This window comes from Buteo buteo, chromosome 2 (assembly GCF_964188355.1).
Source record: "Buteo buteo chromosome 2, bButBut1.hap1.1, whole genome shotgun sequence".
NCBI lineage: Eukaryota > Metazoa > Chordata > Aves > Accipitriformes > Accipitridae > Buteo > Buteo buteo.
Genome location: NC_134172.1, coordinates 17360868 through 17375935, shown reverse-complemented (window position 1 = coordinate 17375935; position 15068 = coordinate 17360868). Strand labels below are relative to the sequence as shown.

At 39.9% G+C, this 15068-nt stretch overlaps 1 protein-coding gene across 20 annotated transcripts in view; it reads left to right on the top strand.

The window, feature by feature from the left end:
• The window catches only part of SVIL (supervillin), a 142189-nt gene that overhangs the window by 41716 nt on the left and 85405 nt on the right, over positions 1 to 15068 (top strand). The window contains exon 1 of one of the 20 annotated variants that reach the window (XM_075046671.1): positions 803 to 891. The exons of the other annotated variants lie outside the window; for them this stretch is intronic. The gene's annotated coding sequence lies outside the window, so the exon portion shown is untranslated. Of the gene's footprint in view, positions 1 to 802; positions 892 to 15068 lie in introns of those variants that run through there. 20 annotated transcript variants of the gene reach the window in all.

The following is a 15068-nucleotide window of genomic DNA, read 5'->3' as shown; positions in this document are numbered from 1 at the left end:
ATGTGTACTTCAGTTTAATACCCAACTTTAAAATGTTTTTACATTGCTTCTGGTAAAATAGGCATCCTTTTTTATATGATGTGATTTTTTTTCCTTTGCTACTTGCATTTTAAAAAGCAAGTTGACATAAATTGCTCCACCATTTTAGCATGCCTATGTTGTGCTCCTATAAACCTGTTAGAAGATATCAGTGCCTTAAAAGCCCTAGAACAGACCACAAAGACATCAGATATGGAAGTTAGGTACCCCAGAGTCTGCACAAGAGCAGGATGACACTGCTATAGCCCTTAACTTCAGCTTCAGGTTCAAATGTGCTAAGGGTGTAATGCAGGAAACATTTTGATTGATGAGAAGTAACAATATCAGCTCCTCTGTGCAGCAGATGCTTCAATGTGTTGGAACTGGTAAACTTTCTTCCCTGCTATCTCTGGGGGATTAGTTAGTCAATTTAAGCATTAAATCTACCTCTTCCAATGATGTTTTGTTTTGATTGCATTGCTAAATTACATTCTTGGCAAAAACTTCCAATGGGAAGAAGGATTTCAGATTTCTAGGAGCCTTATTCAGAAGGACTATAGCTTTGTACTTGGCATTTCTTTGCTAAATTCCTTATATTTGATAGTTTATATGGGATAAAGGTAGAGGGGACAGACAAGCAGTTTTAGTCTAGCTGTGCCATTTTTACTTTTTATACAGAGAAGAGAGATTACGCTATATCTGTACACAGAGCTCCCCAAAACTATTTAGTTGAGGAAAAGTGAAATGGCAGTACACATTTCTTCTTCACAGCAAGTCAAGGTAGACTTGGAGATGGTGGATTTGAGCCATTTGTGACCAAGACATTTCAAGACAAGTCGGAGGAGCCTTTTGCCAGTTTTCTGTGTGGAAAGGGTATGTGCATTATCCTGCATGCATTGTAACACATGATGAGCCAAGGTTTCTCTCGTTAGATTTATGTTGATGAAGTGGTATGAAAGCTTTTTATAGTCTCAATATATTTGTTTATGCAAAACTTTATTAAGAAGGTATAGAATTTGTGGCTTCTGTGTTTGGTTTTTTAAATGCAACATTGTAATTTTCCTTGCTTAGAACACGTTCACAAGACCAGCTCTTGTCTATGAAGCCTTTCCTATAACGAACATAGGTGAAAATTGCACAAGCTTATTTAAGTTTAAATTACCATTTTTGGAGTTCATGTTTGTTCCCCAATGTGTTGTCTCTTGTGCATGGCAATTTCACTACAATTTTAAAGAGGCAAAAGGTCTGGAATAGTTTGCAGTAACAGAATGGCTGAGTTTGTTCACTTTGCAGAAGCACCGCAGTTCACAGTGTGTTTTCTTGCTGAATGCATAGGCTTCTGTTTCTCCATGGAGAAACCTCCATTTGGTGTAACGGAGGGGAATAGTATGCTCTCGAAGCAGGGGGCAAAATACTCTCCACTTATTAATTTGCTGGTTTTGCTACTTTCCCAACTAGGCAGTTTAGAGTTAACAGGCAGATTGGAAGGTCATGATTTTTAATGAGCAAAACATGTCCTAGTTGGAATCTGCCTTAAGCAGATAAGAATGCATTGGGTAACTGATGGTAAAAATGCTTCTGATGTCATTTACTCACGTGGTGGTGTGTTGAAGGGAGTCTTTCAGTAGACAGGGTAGAGCAACTATGCATTAAGTCTTTGCTGTTTTTTTGGATTTAGTTGATGGGATGGTCTCTCTTTGCTCTAATGATGCCAGTTTTCAGAGTTGAAAAAAAAATATATCTGTAAAGTAAGACTTCAAAGACCCAGATTAAAATAATTCAGATTTCTGGGGCTGTCTCTTTTCAGGTATACAAAATAGCATTATGATGAACTTGGACATGAAGCATCATATGTCATAATAACTAAGGCCAGGTACATTGCTAAGACAACTTAAGGCTCCATCAGACTGTTACACAGGAATTGTGTAATTTCCCGACAGAACTGAGCCGTTTGAAAGCTGCCATGCTGTTACTAGTGGTCTGTTACAAAGAAACTGGATTCAGGTGTTGGCTGAGAGATTGCGTGCCAAAGTACTGTGAGAAGTTAATAATACTTCCATGGATTTAATGACTGCCAAATGTGCTCCTCATGGCTTATACCTGTAAAACTCTTGGCAGTCAGCAAAGATCTACAGGATTTCATTCTTGTTCCATCATATCAGCCTTAGATTTAGACAAAATTACTGTCTGTTCTCTAAAATAAAGCTAGCACTGTCTCCTATTAGCTCGCTGCAGAAGGAGGGAGGAGTGTGGATTAATGTTTCAAAACAGTTGCACCAAATGATCTAGGGAATATGCAAGTCATATGTGCTTCACATGTGACTTTTTCAGTCTTGCCCTTTCTGACAAGAAGTCTATTTTAGCCTCAGAGACAGCTAGAATAACTCTTTAACTCTTAGAAAATAATTGCCCCATCTGTTTATATTAGAGTGAAAAATGGACAGTATTTCAATGTCGTTTTCCATTAAGTGCCAACTGGCCCCGAAAACAAGGTGAGATCCTACTGGAAGCAAAGTTTCAGGCAGCTGTTGGCACTCCAGTGGTTACTAGGGGTTGGTAATGCTAACCCTGTAGCCACAAGTTAGCTCTGGGAGTTAAGAGACCTCGGTTCACTTGGCTTTGGTGTCAGTCATTGTAACACCTGCCTGCCTTCAGTTTCCAATAAAAAACAATAAAAAACCCTTGCCTTATTGGTTAACGCAGGCAACTGGAGCTGAACAACTGAGGCGGTTGTTGCTCCAGCAGCATTGGATTTCACTTTTTCTTCCTCGTCATTGTGAAGACAAGTAGCTATTTTTTGCAGTGAGTAAAACTAACCTTGCATGGTGTGTTTCTTACTGTAGTCAAACCATCCAGAGCATGTAACTCATTTGAAAGAAACAGACTCAAGGATTCAGTGTTGGTGATTCTAAGCAACATGATAAACTCTTGAAGTTGAGGGAAATAAAGCTTACTCCATGCCTTAAAAACCCTAACTAGAGTTAGTTTATACTAAAACTACTTCAAACAAAAACATATGCCGACTCCCTGAGTTGCACTCAGTGAAACCTGGGTGAATTGTACAAGCTGGCTTTGAAAACATAGCTCACCTCCCATCCTTTCATTCTGATCAGATAGTAAGGGTCATCTTTGCAAGCAAGGAATCTTTACGTTCATAGCTGGAGGTTGTGTTTCTGAATGGGAAACTTAATTTTCTAACTGTAAAATGAACTCAAGTCTTCAAAGGCTGCATTACAGTTACAGGTTTAAATACCAAATTCTTAGGTTGAGGTTTCTCATGTTTTCTTACTTCCATTTCTTACTAATTTATCAGTGGGGAAACATTAGTAGAAGAAACCTATACCTTGTAAAATAGCACAGAATACATTTTGGTTATAGAGATCTATGTACTAAAATACTCTGATATGAGTACACAGATATCTAAAGGTATACTACAAATGCAGTTGTGGTAGGTGCAACTTTGATATTGTCAAAATGCATTTGGCATTTTATACATGCGAATGTTGGATGTTTTAACAATTGCTTTATTAGTATTTGGGGCGGGGTGAGTCCTGCCACTCAGCCATTTAAAACTGAACTGAGCAATTAACACAAAAATGTTCCTGTACCTCTACAAAAAATCAAGACCATTGCACTTTCAGTCAACCTTAACCAACTGTACTGAGAATGAAGAAAACCATTAGAAGTTTTTTTTGTGATCAGTTTTGCTTATATAGTAATCATCTAGAATTGTGCTTCAACTGGTTATAGTTATTATGTACCCAAAACACCAGTGAATCAGAACACTTCTGGAAGAAATATGTTGTTTGCAAAAATTGTTCACACACGAAATACAAACAACTTTGATATTTTTTTTCCTTGTTGAAATTCCTAGAAAGGATAAGGGTCTTTTGGCTTATTCAGAGTAAGAAAGACTAACTGAGCTAACCATTGGCATGTAGGAATCTACACCAAGTCTTCATCTAGCTACTGATTGCTGTGTGTATTTGAAGAGTGACCTGTCCAGCTGGAGATCTCACAGAGGTGGAAATGGGGTATTTAAGTTGTAGAAAACTTGGTTAGGTTAGGTTCTGTGAAAGATTAGCAAATAATCGGTTGTCTTGAATTATCTCAGAGCTCAAAAGAAGCGATTGAATGTTCATATGCTCACACGTAGCATATTGTGCCAGATAAGAGAGATAAGTGTTCAGCTCAGAGGAACCCTGGTAACTTAAAGAGTTGTTGAAAAGAGAAGTTTAAAAAGCTCCCATCATACATGCATATAGTTGGCATTTCTCTTCTGACCAGGAGGCCTTTTCTGATCAGTCATTAGATGAAGTCACAGCCCTTTATGTGTAAGGGTTCTGTTTAGGTGGGCACAGGAAAAATTATCCATCCTGGCAGTTACTCAGCCGTAAAGGCTTAGTTTTTCCAGTGTTAATCATGTTTCTGGCTATTTGGATTATGTGTATTTGCTGCCTATAAGGATTCATAATGGTTGAGTCAAAGGAGAAAGCATAGCATCAACATACTTCAGTTCAACACTTTATTCTCTGAGCTAGTAATGTGTCAGGCGTATTAACTAGGAGGATTTATAGCAATTACTAATTGCAGAAGAACATAACATCATTTATAAAACTTTGTGTTCTTCATAGCTGCCCTGCCTTAAACAAGGGAGGTCAAGAGCAGCCTTGCTGTTCGCTTGCTTGTAGGCTGGTGTTTAAGGCTGTCTTGAAGGGGGTTCAGGTTCTGGGCTGGTGAGTTTCAAATTTAGGTCTCCCGATTTCTTTTGGAAACACCTAGGCAATTTGGACACCATTTGATGAGGCCAGTCACATTCTTTCCTACTGTTGTCAGGGATCATGGTTGTTGTCCACCTATGTTAGACACTCTAGCACACCGACTGGATCGTGTTCCTGCAGATGTTTAAGGTTCAGGATACCAAGTTCTTCTGACTGCTTTAGGCAGCTGATGGTTTGGATTGGCAGATGGGAATAGTGGAAGTGGCAACCTCGCTTTAAAATACCAGTTTAGGAATCCTTCTTGCTCACCCTCCCATTCCCAGTTTGCTCCTGAACCACTCTCTCCATGTGTGTCAGTTGGCTACATGGCCACACAGATCAGGGAACTACTCTGAGAACTTTCTTCCTCTTCCTCTCTAGCCCTGTGGGTTCTCCAATACTGCTCACCATGGCTATGCCAGTGCAAGTGCTGATTTAGTGGGGGTGGGAGGAGTCGGGGTTTGAAACGAGCTGCTTGATGCGGGAGTGAGAATGAAGGACAAGTGAGTAGGGAACACTGTTGGCTTTGGTTGAATGGCAGAAGGGACAAAAACTGGGAGCCCTATGAGCTGTGAGCTACTTCAATGCTTTGCATTGCTTTCATCACATCAGGTGGAATGTCAGCATTTAAATGTTTGCATCTCGAGGTCTGTCATACTGTGTTCCTGACAGCCTCGGTTTGCTTGATTTAGATGCTTAAACAAACCATGGTAAAGGCAAGTAGGACAATGTGTTGTGCAAGTGTTGTGCTAATATTCTTATGCCAAAGAGAACTTCTCTCTTAAGACACCATGTTGATTTTGGACCAAGCCTACTGCTGTTTCTTCTAGCCCAGTGTTAAAAATTGCCCAATTATCTACTTGCCTCTGTGCCATGCTTCTGAAAGTGTCATAGGGACTTAAGTATGAATAGTCTTCTACTTAAAATTAGTTCTGCACCTTTCATTTGAGATGTAAGGAAACTTTTGTCTTAAATTACAAAGGCTTACATACTGCCTGTGCTAGGATGTTTGGACTGAAGTAAAAATAGGTGTAAGCAAAGCTAGGGCATAATTTTGAAGTGCAGCTATGAAAGACTTATGTCTGATATCACAGGAGCTTTACAGCTTGATTGAAGCCAGCACACAAGTAGCTAGTTTATATTGAAACATTAAACAGATGAGTATTTCTGAATTAAACCTAGGGCAAGTAATTGAGTAGACTTTTATGAGTGACTTGTAATTGCCTGTGATGATGTGAGACTGAATGCAGACTATGAAATTTCATGACAACAACTCTGTGGAAGTAATTGTCAGGAAAAAAGTGACTCCACGCACAATCCTCTTGGCAAACACTTAAGATAAATCAAGAACTATTAGGTTTAGTCGCCCTGGCTTGTCTTCCTGGCATCGCAAGCAGCCTTCCACAGCAACTTGCTCCCTCTCCAAGACTTCAGAGGGACAGAGGGAGAGAGGAGTGAAAGCAGGAGTTGAGAGAGATCGAGGATTAGGGACCAGGCTTTGAGACTGAAACCTCGAGCTGGTTTAAAGGAGAACCAAGGGAAGTACTTAGAGAAGAGGAGCTCTCTCATGCTTTTGTTTTTACTGTCTTGATTGGATAAATGGACTAGTTTAAACAGGATCTTTGGGTCACCTCTCTGCTGAGAACAGACAGTGTTGATATGCTGGGATAATAGTCTAAGATTTAATCTGAGTATTGCATCATGGGATTACACCCTAGGAGGTGTAAATAACTAGTTCTCAACATGACTTCACTTCCATGCCATGTACCCTGACAATGCCTTGTTCTGTATTTTGGGATATTTTGCTCCTTATTCGTATCTTTGATACAGTGGCTGTGAAATGCAACCTGCTGCTCCTCTGCAGAATGTAACAAATGCTTTGGGTTGAAATCAACTCTTGACTGATTAACACTAATATATTGCTTCTTTCTTGCAGCATGTGACAATTAGTTGAATTACTAAGTAGTATTCTGGTGTTTGCATTGCTTCCACAAACGTGTATTTTTGTTTCCCCTGTTAAGAGGGGAGCAAAACTTAAGACCTACTGTTGCATATTCCAAGATTTTTAGGCTGAAACCTAACCATGAAAGCTGATGCAGCTGCAATGCATCCTTCTGCCTGCAAAGGGATGCTTTACTGAAGCTCCTGCTGGGCAGACATGTATGAATCTTCCTGACACAGAGGAGTAATTTTGTCAGTTCACTGGGTGTTGAGTGTATTCAGTAGAGTCCAGTAAAAAAACAATGTAGTTGGTGGTACTGTTCCCATGGCCATCAAGCTGTACTCCCTGTGGGTGGTCTAGCAAGGCAGACAAGCTCTAAACATTTGGAAATATTTACATAATTCAGGACCCTGATCCTGGCCAACATGGCTGTATATCCTATGAGAGTATCGGCTGCCAAAAAAAAATTGGGCATTCAGCTTTACCCAGCTGATCATGTTTTCCCTTGTAGCGAAAAGTCCTTCCTGCAACCACCTGCCAAGTGTTGTAGCTGTTTAGCTTTAGGGGTTGACAGCTACCCAAACCTGGTTTTGTTGCAGGCTAGAGATTTAGCTTGCAAGTCACTAAAAATAAATAAATAAAGGGGGGAGGGGGGGAAGTAGGTAGAGTAGGTAGAATTTTGCAGGGCAGACTTGGTTTAGTTTTTTTTCCCCTCCTTTTGGAGCTCTTAGAAAAGCAAAAATCGAGCTTTTAGCTCAGGTGTTCTTGAAGTAAATTATTTTAACCTTCTGTTGTTTTTTTTTTTAAATAATAACAATAACAAAACCCCCATTCTGCTTCTAAAGGAAATCTCTTATAAGTGAAAGGTCTCCCTTCCCCCTCCACCACAAAGGACCTATCCCTGTTAGGGCAAACAGGCAGCTTGTTACTTTGACAGTAGTTCTTTGTGTTCTGAAGACATAGCATAAATTATTCCTTCCCCTCCCCAAAGAAGGCTGGGAAAGAAAAAACAAGGCCAAATAGCCTGGTTTCTTTACAGAAGCAAACTAGAAATACTGTAATTCAACCACAGTGATGCTGTGGTTGCTGTACCCTGACCAGTGTCCAGGACTGCCTGTAGTGCAAAGCTTTTCACCAGGTTTTGGTAAGAATTTACAATTCTATTCCCAAACGCCAGTCTCTGGCCAAAGCTGTGGCCTGGGAGCTAGAGGAAGCATCAAGTGAAAAATTGCAAGTGATGATGTTCTGTAAAGCCATTTTATTTGGGATACTTCAAACTTTCTGGACTGGCCAATAGGCCATTGTATCAGTCACAATTTTAGCCTTTCTCTTTTTAAAACAGGATCATGATTACATCTTTCAGGACTTCTGACCTTTCTTCTTCACTCTCTGAGTTGCTGGTCCCTAATATTTCCCCTACCTTTCCCTTTAAGGATTATACCCTTTTTTATTGCTTAAGATATTCTTTATCTGCATATCCCCCCCCCCCCCCCGCCCTGCCTTTTCTCATGCTAACTTTGAGTAGTCTACAGGTTCCATTTGGAGACACCTTTAAATATTGTGTTTGCGAAATGGTACTGTTGGAAATGACTGTTCCAAATGGAGAGCTTTTCATTGCTGTGTAAATCTTTGGAGCAGAAACAGAAAGCAGAAACTTTGAATGCTCATTTACGGCAGATCAAAACTCTTACCGTGTTTGTTCTGAAGTAGTCGTGGTGAGGGTAAAATAACGTAATTGCATCAATTGTTCTAAGGTAAGGTTTGAGGATGCCTTCAGAAAGATCTATTTAGATTCATTATTGTAGCATTCACTACATATCAAGGTGCCACGCTTAGATCACTGGTCAGCCCGGACCAGGGAAAGAGACAGATAACACACACAGTGTGAGCGCCAACTTCCCCCTCTTATTGCGCAGTTAATTCCTTTTATACTAACAAGGGGAGGTGGGGTTACAGGTACATCACAAGGCTGCGACTAACCCTCTAACTTTCCGTGACAACGCGAGATCTTCCGAACGCCGACCCCTACACATTGTGTTAGGAAATGACAAAAGTAGTTCTGAGCTTTCTTGAGCTGCCTCTCTGCTGACAAAAGAGAAGCATAGCCAAGGAATAGATAAGAGAAATAACAAATAGTATTTGGCTTTCTAGTTTTGCTTTCCAGTTTGCATGGATATTAGGAGAAAGTTTCTAAATAATTGGCTAAAAATACACCTGGCTTAATACATTTAATGTAGCCTTAAATTTCATATGCCTTACAAACTGTGCTCTAAACATTTTTTGCCCGATTCAGGTTCATAAGAGCTTTCAATCTACCTGCACTATGAACTTCTATTGAGCTCTCCTTTCAGAACTGGAGGTGCTTTACATCTGGGGACTGTTGGTCACGTGTCTGTGAAATACAGTAATGTCCAAGCCAGTGGTTTAAAGCTGCAGCACTGTCACAGTTCTCAAAAAAATGAACAACTATCAAACAAATTATACATTTTGGTGCAGAAGCACTGTTTATGCCTCTTGGTAATGGAATAATGTGTCACAAACTTTATTTAGCTGTTGCAGTGTGCCAGTTTCATCTGACTTTGTAGCACTTGCTGAAGCAAGCTGACTGCATGGAATAGTTATCTGTACACATCTCATAAACCCTTTGTGGTTTGGGCGACTGTTCTCTCACATAGGAGCTGCCTTTGAAGAGCTGGTTGTCGCGTGCTTAGCTTGTAATTGCAGTGGCATGTAGGAGAAGAGAAACAGGAGGAGATAAGGGAGAAACAGGTTTTATAGCCTAGAACCGATGAAGCCTGTGAAGAAGCATCACATCCAGTGGAGGGATTAATAGACATCCTTAGGAGTAGCACTCAGATGTCTGCTATGTCTATTAGTCTCTATGAAACGACCTAGATGGTTGGACCAACTGCAGGCTTGATGCACTTTCTGACAGCATAAAATTGGCTTGTAATAAATATGCTAAGGAAGCAGCAGGAATAATGGAACCTATTTGGGAACTGACATGCCATTGGGTTTTCATAAATCCCTGGAAGTATAATGCTGGCAAATGAATATTCATAAACCAGGCTATTAAAATTTTAAGAGAACCTTGAGGGGGTGATGATGTCAGACTCCAGAGTTAATTATAGAGATGGTAAAATTCTTGGCTAACTAGGCTGAACATGCTCTCACAATAGTTTTTACACAATACAACGATCAGAGCAAGCCACAGTGTTAGATGTATGTTCTGAATCTCTTAATGTATTCCCTGAACTGAAAGTCTAGTGTAGAGAAAAGGAAATATTTACATCCAGCTACTGTGGAAATAAATCAGCTTCAAGTAGTTGAGTTGCTGATCATTTCTTTTGTGCTTATTTTTGTTACTGAATTGGTCACAATTTCTGGCTTGCTTGCTTGCTATAAAGTGCCCTGCTGGGCAGGGAAGCATGTGGTGGCTCTCTTGAAAATTGCCAGTTGTTAAATGCAATCTGTAGCATTCACTGAACTTATTACTGGGGATACTAATACTACAGTAACTTTACTTACTCAAGGTAGCAATCAGTTTTAAGGATTGTTGCTTTGTTTTCTTTGTTTTAAGAGACTCTATTCCTCTCAAAAGAGATTTCTGATTTCTGTTTTGTAGTATTTTATAATGCTTTCAGAATTCCTGAGGGGTTAGAGAGAGCTACAGAGGTCACAGTTCTAGTCCCACTTGGCAGAAACTAGTTGAAAAATCTCTAACTTTTGTTAGTGGTCAGTGTACTCATATTTTTCCTATTGAATTTTTTCCACAATATTGACTGAAACTTCAGAAGAAATGCCAAGGCAAATCCCTCATATGTGTCCTTGTAGTGGTACGATGGGCAAAAACGCTGAACAGGATTCTAGCTACCCTGGAATCAAGGTAGTTAAAGTCCTAAATTTTAGGACCTTACTGAAGTTAATCTTACTGTTCCACTTCTAATAATACATACTTCCTTTCTTAAATAGAAAGGGTGAAAAGGAAGAACATGTTAATGTGTTTCTTGAATCAAGATCTGTAACACAGGACCCTTTTGAAAGCACAACCTGTAAGAGCAAGAGGAACAAAATACTACTTGGAATTTTTTTTAGATGTGGTGTAAAGTTAAAATCTAAACCCAACCGAACTAGTCATTTGTTTTGGTCAAGGAACCGGAACAGCTGATCACCCCCTTCGTTTTGCCAAAGCAAGGAACAGTAAACACTATAAACATAGATGAAGACGAAGCAGTTCTTAAATCCCAGCAAAAATCCTGAAAACAACTGCAAATCTCAAAACATGCTAAATAGGATTCTGAAGGTTTCGGAGGATTTAGAAAATCATTCCAACTTGTTTTGAAATTGAAATCTTTCTTGTTAAGAGGCAAGTCTTCAGCAGTCCGTCTAACAGAGATGCTATATGGCCATAATAATGCAAAAAGTCTTAAATTTTGAAATACACTTTATCAGATATAATGCTCCCAAGAGCTCTCACCAGCTGGGGGAGCACAACAGGAAATTGCTAATGTCTAGTGAGATGTACTGCAATTTTGAGAGAAGGAAAATCACTTATTAACCTCGGCTTTCAGCAGCCCTTATTGTAGGGTGACTAAAGAGGCAGTGTCTGCTTTTGGGTGTAAAACACCAGCTGCCTTTTTGACTGAGGCCTTCAGGGTCCTCTGAGAGGAAAGCATATTTATCACTTACCTAATCTTGCAGTTCACATGATTAAGTAAGCATGAATTCTTCCACATTTATTGCTCAGTCTTGACTCCTTTTACTACAAAGGGACTTGTGCCACAAAAACTGTCTTTCCCCCACCCACCTCTTCTCACTTTAAGCTTACCAAAGATGCTTTAACTGTGGCCTCTCTACATGAGATCAGGCAGGGAAAATAAAAACATACATTTGCAAGATGTGTTTCATGATGGAAAACAAAGCTCAAGACTGTTCTGGATGAGAGCATTTTGAATGTAATTCGCAGGCAGGCAAAGTTGTGTTGATTGTGTCTGTGCAGGAGACAGCAAGGCTACTTGCCACTGAGGAGGAACTGAATGGATGCCAAACCTTCATCACAAGTCTGTCCTCTGGGAAGAAGAGCCTTGTTTGTTTGCAGTCGAGGCTTTTCCTTAGCAAATTAGTTTTTAGTAGGTATTTCCACTTCTTTCCCCCATAGTTGCCTCATTGTTATGTTGCTATTGTAATTGGTTTTCTTGTCTAAATTGGTCAGACTTTCTAGATTGGGCATCTGCATGAAAATGCAGATGCAGACCATGTCTAGTTCAAGAGATTCTGAGTACTCTCCCAAGGTGAGCAGTATCCACAGGCCTAAGGACTGATAAATCAACCATCCATCAAAGGACGGATGCAAATGGGTTCTGTCATCAAAGCCAGGTGTTTCCATGAACACTGTGGTCTAGAAAGGTTGGAAATGAGACTGGCTTGGTGGTGATAGTCCACCCAGCATCAGTGCTATACGCATCTGCAATGAAGTGGACATTTTTTTTCCTCAGCTCAACAGCACTGAGCCAGTGTTCTAGGAGGAAAATAGGGGATAATCCAAGCTAAAGATTGTGCAGAATGTGAACTTGCAATTTATGGATGGAATTATGGAGGAAGATTGAAGTACCTTTAAATGGATATCTCCCCTTTATGTTTTGCTTTAATGCCTTGTTGTATGGTTCCTGTATCTGACCTTGGCAATATCTGAGAGGAAGAAGATGGAGAAGAAAACTTGAATGGAATTTGATCGAGTCTTTTTTTCCAAAGAAAAAAAGAAAAAAGAAAAATTGCTGAAGATATGGTAGCTTTCCTAGCTGGGAGTATTTCTTCACATGAGAGAAGGCAGGGGGGAGACAGGAAATGCAAACAGATCCTGATGTTGCACTTGATGTCGGGTTATAACTTCAAATTCCTGGGGTGTCATCTTCTCACTTGGTCTCCTGCTGCTAGTGATCCTAAGACTCCTGGGAGATAGGAGTGTCAGGAAGATGGCTGGCCTCAAGTTTTAGTTCCATTTATTTTTGTCAAAGTGGGCTGGTCAGCGGCTGTGTAACAATAGCCTCTTCTCCCTGTCTGTGGGAAGAAGGGGGATGTGATCTCAAGGAACCATCTTGCAGGTATTGCAGTGAACAGACGAGCGCTAACGCCAATGTATGAGCTGTGTCTTATTCCTGCATTTTGGTACATTGATGGTGCCCACTTTGAAGGTGTACGTCCAGTCATTTGTCAGTACTTCAGTTAGCTTCCCGCCCCCCTCTCATTCATAACCTGTGCTGCCTGTGTGTTTCAGATGACTGTGCCCTCTTATCTGGAGCCAGTCCTTGCTCTCAAGAGCAAGTATGCTGCAATCCTGAAGTTAGCACTCTGATACAGGCAATAAGTGTCCCAAAGGGTATAGTTGTGTGAGCTTCAATCTTTTTTTGTGGGATTGATGTGGAGCTCTGGTCTCAACCTAAAAGCAGAGCCTAGAATTCTCCTCTTTCCTTAAATGATTAAGAAGCAATTACAAAGGGGTTTTTTTGTTTGTTTGCTTTTTCAGACTCTAAACTCCACTTTTTTTTCTTTTTTTTTTTTGGTACAGGGACAGTTAGAGGAGCATATGGCTGTATTGATTGTGCCGAGCTGCCATTCATTTTGCCAAGATGTTGTTAGTTTGCATGTGGCCAGGCAGCATTTATGAAAAAGCCCTGCCCTGCCCTGCCTGCTCCTGCATTGTTTCCAAATAAAGGCATGTCTGAAAGCGGAGTTAAGCCTCCAACTGCCGGACCTAAAAAAAAAGGACCTTTTTACCCATGGATTGAAAAGAGGTGATTTGTCTGCAACAAACTGTTCCTTCCCCATCCCCCCTTCCCTTTCTCAAATTAAGTGAGAAAGTTGCTTTTAAATTTAAATCATGCAAGCTGGTTGTTTCACAGTCATGCTCTGTAGCAGACAGTTTAGGAACTTAACCATCAGCCCTGGAGTCACCTCAAACTTATTAAAATGTCCAATTGATATGTTTTCTTTTACATTTACAGCAGTTTAAACAGAAAATGCTCCTGTTCCTGGAAGGCATTTAATAAGTGAGCCTTTCCTTGCATATAAACTCTCATCTGTGTGATGTGGAGAAGTTGAACGGCTACCTTTGTAACGCAAGGTGGTAGTTTGGATGACTTTGTTTTTTATTATTTCTTAAGTCAGAAGTACTCTTTATCAGGGTTTAATACAAGTTTGAAGTGACATAATGATGTTTTGCTGTGTATGATCTAAGGACATAGCTAACATGAGGTTGTTAGGAAGAGGTAATTTATTAGACCAGCTGGTATGGGGGGAAAAAATGAGACAAGCTTGCAGGCACACTAGCACTTCATCAGGTCTGAAATAGAAGCAGCAGATTTCAAGGTTAAACAGAAGTTACAAAAAACTACTCAGTTTAATCAGACATGCGCTGAACTGTCAAAGAAGAGCTTGCTGGTATGATATTCCTAAAGTGGAGGGGGGAGTGTGAGAAGATAATTGTTTTACTGGGGAAAGAAATAAGGAGTTTACAGCCTGTTAGACTGGGGAGGCTATAAAACTAGTACCTGGTGGGCCAGTGGCTGTTCTCGCTATCTAGGGGAATTAGGAAATTTTAATTCTTTGTCTTCTTTTTGGAAGGTTTTATTTTTGTAGGATTGGTTTGGGGTTTTTTCTGAGAATCAAGACTGCAAGATCAGTCATTTGTAGACAAATAGGGTCGGGTTTATATAAAGGAACTTTAACAGGCAAATCTAGTTTCAGGCATTCTTTGTCAACTGGTTTCTGTCCTTAGCCTACACTGCCAACTTAAGAAGTCACCTAGTAGTCAATTCATAGTTGTAAAGGTAATGGCAGGAAGAAAAAAACACCTCTATTGTTTATCCTTTTTTTTAAAAAAAGTTCAAAGTATTTACTTCCAAAATCAGATCAAATCTATTCTAACAAGAAGCCCTGAATGCTAGTGGTTTTTTTAATCTATAATTTCCCTCAAGCAGAAACAAAGTCCAGAGTTAAAATATTAAAAAACAATTTCAAGGCTTTGCAGAACAACAGATGCTTCACTTGTGCTAATAGTCTTGGCTATGTGCTGTTTTTAAACTTTGAATTAGGATGTTTTATCAAGGTGGTTGTTTGAATACGCATCTGATCATGCACCATCAATGTACATTGGACTGTACACTGTGGAGAGCAGAGGAAAACCATTTGGTGCTCTTTTCCTAAAGCTTTTCACTATTTTTCTGTTGTGCTGTATCCTATGTTGGTTATTATTATAGTTAAAGCAATGTCAGATTAAACATATTAAAGTAGAAGTCGTTATCTTCTAACTTGCTCCTCTGACTTAGTTCTTTTTAATGGGCTCTCGTACA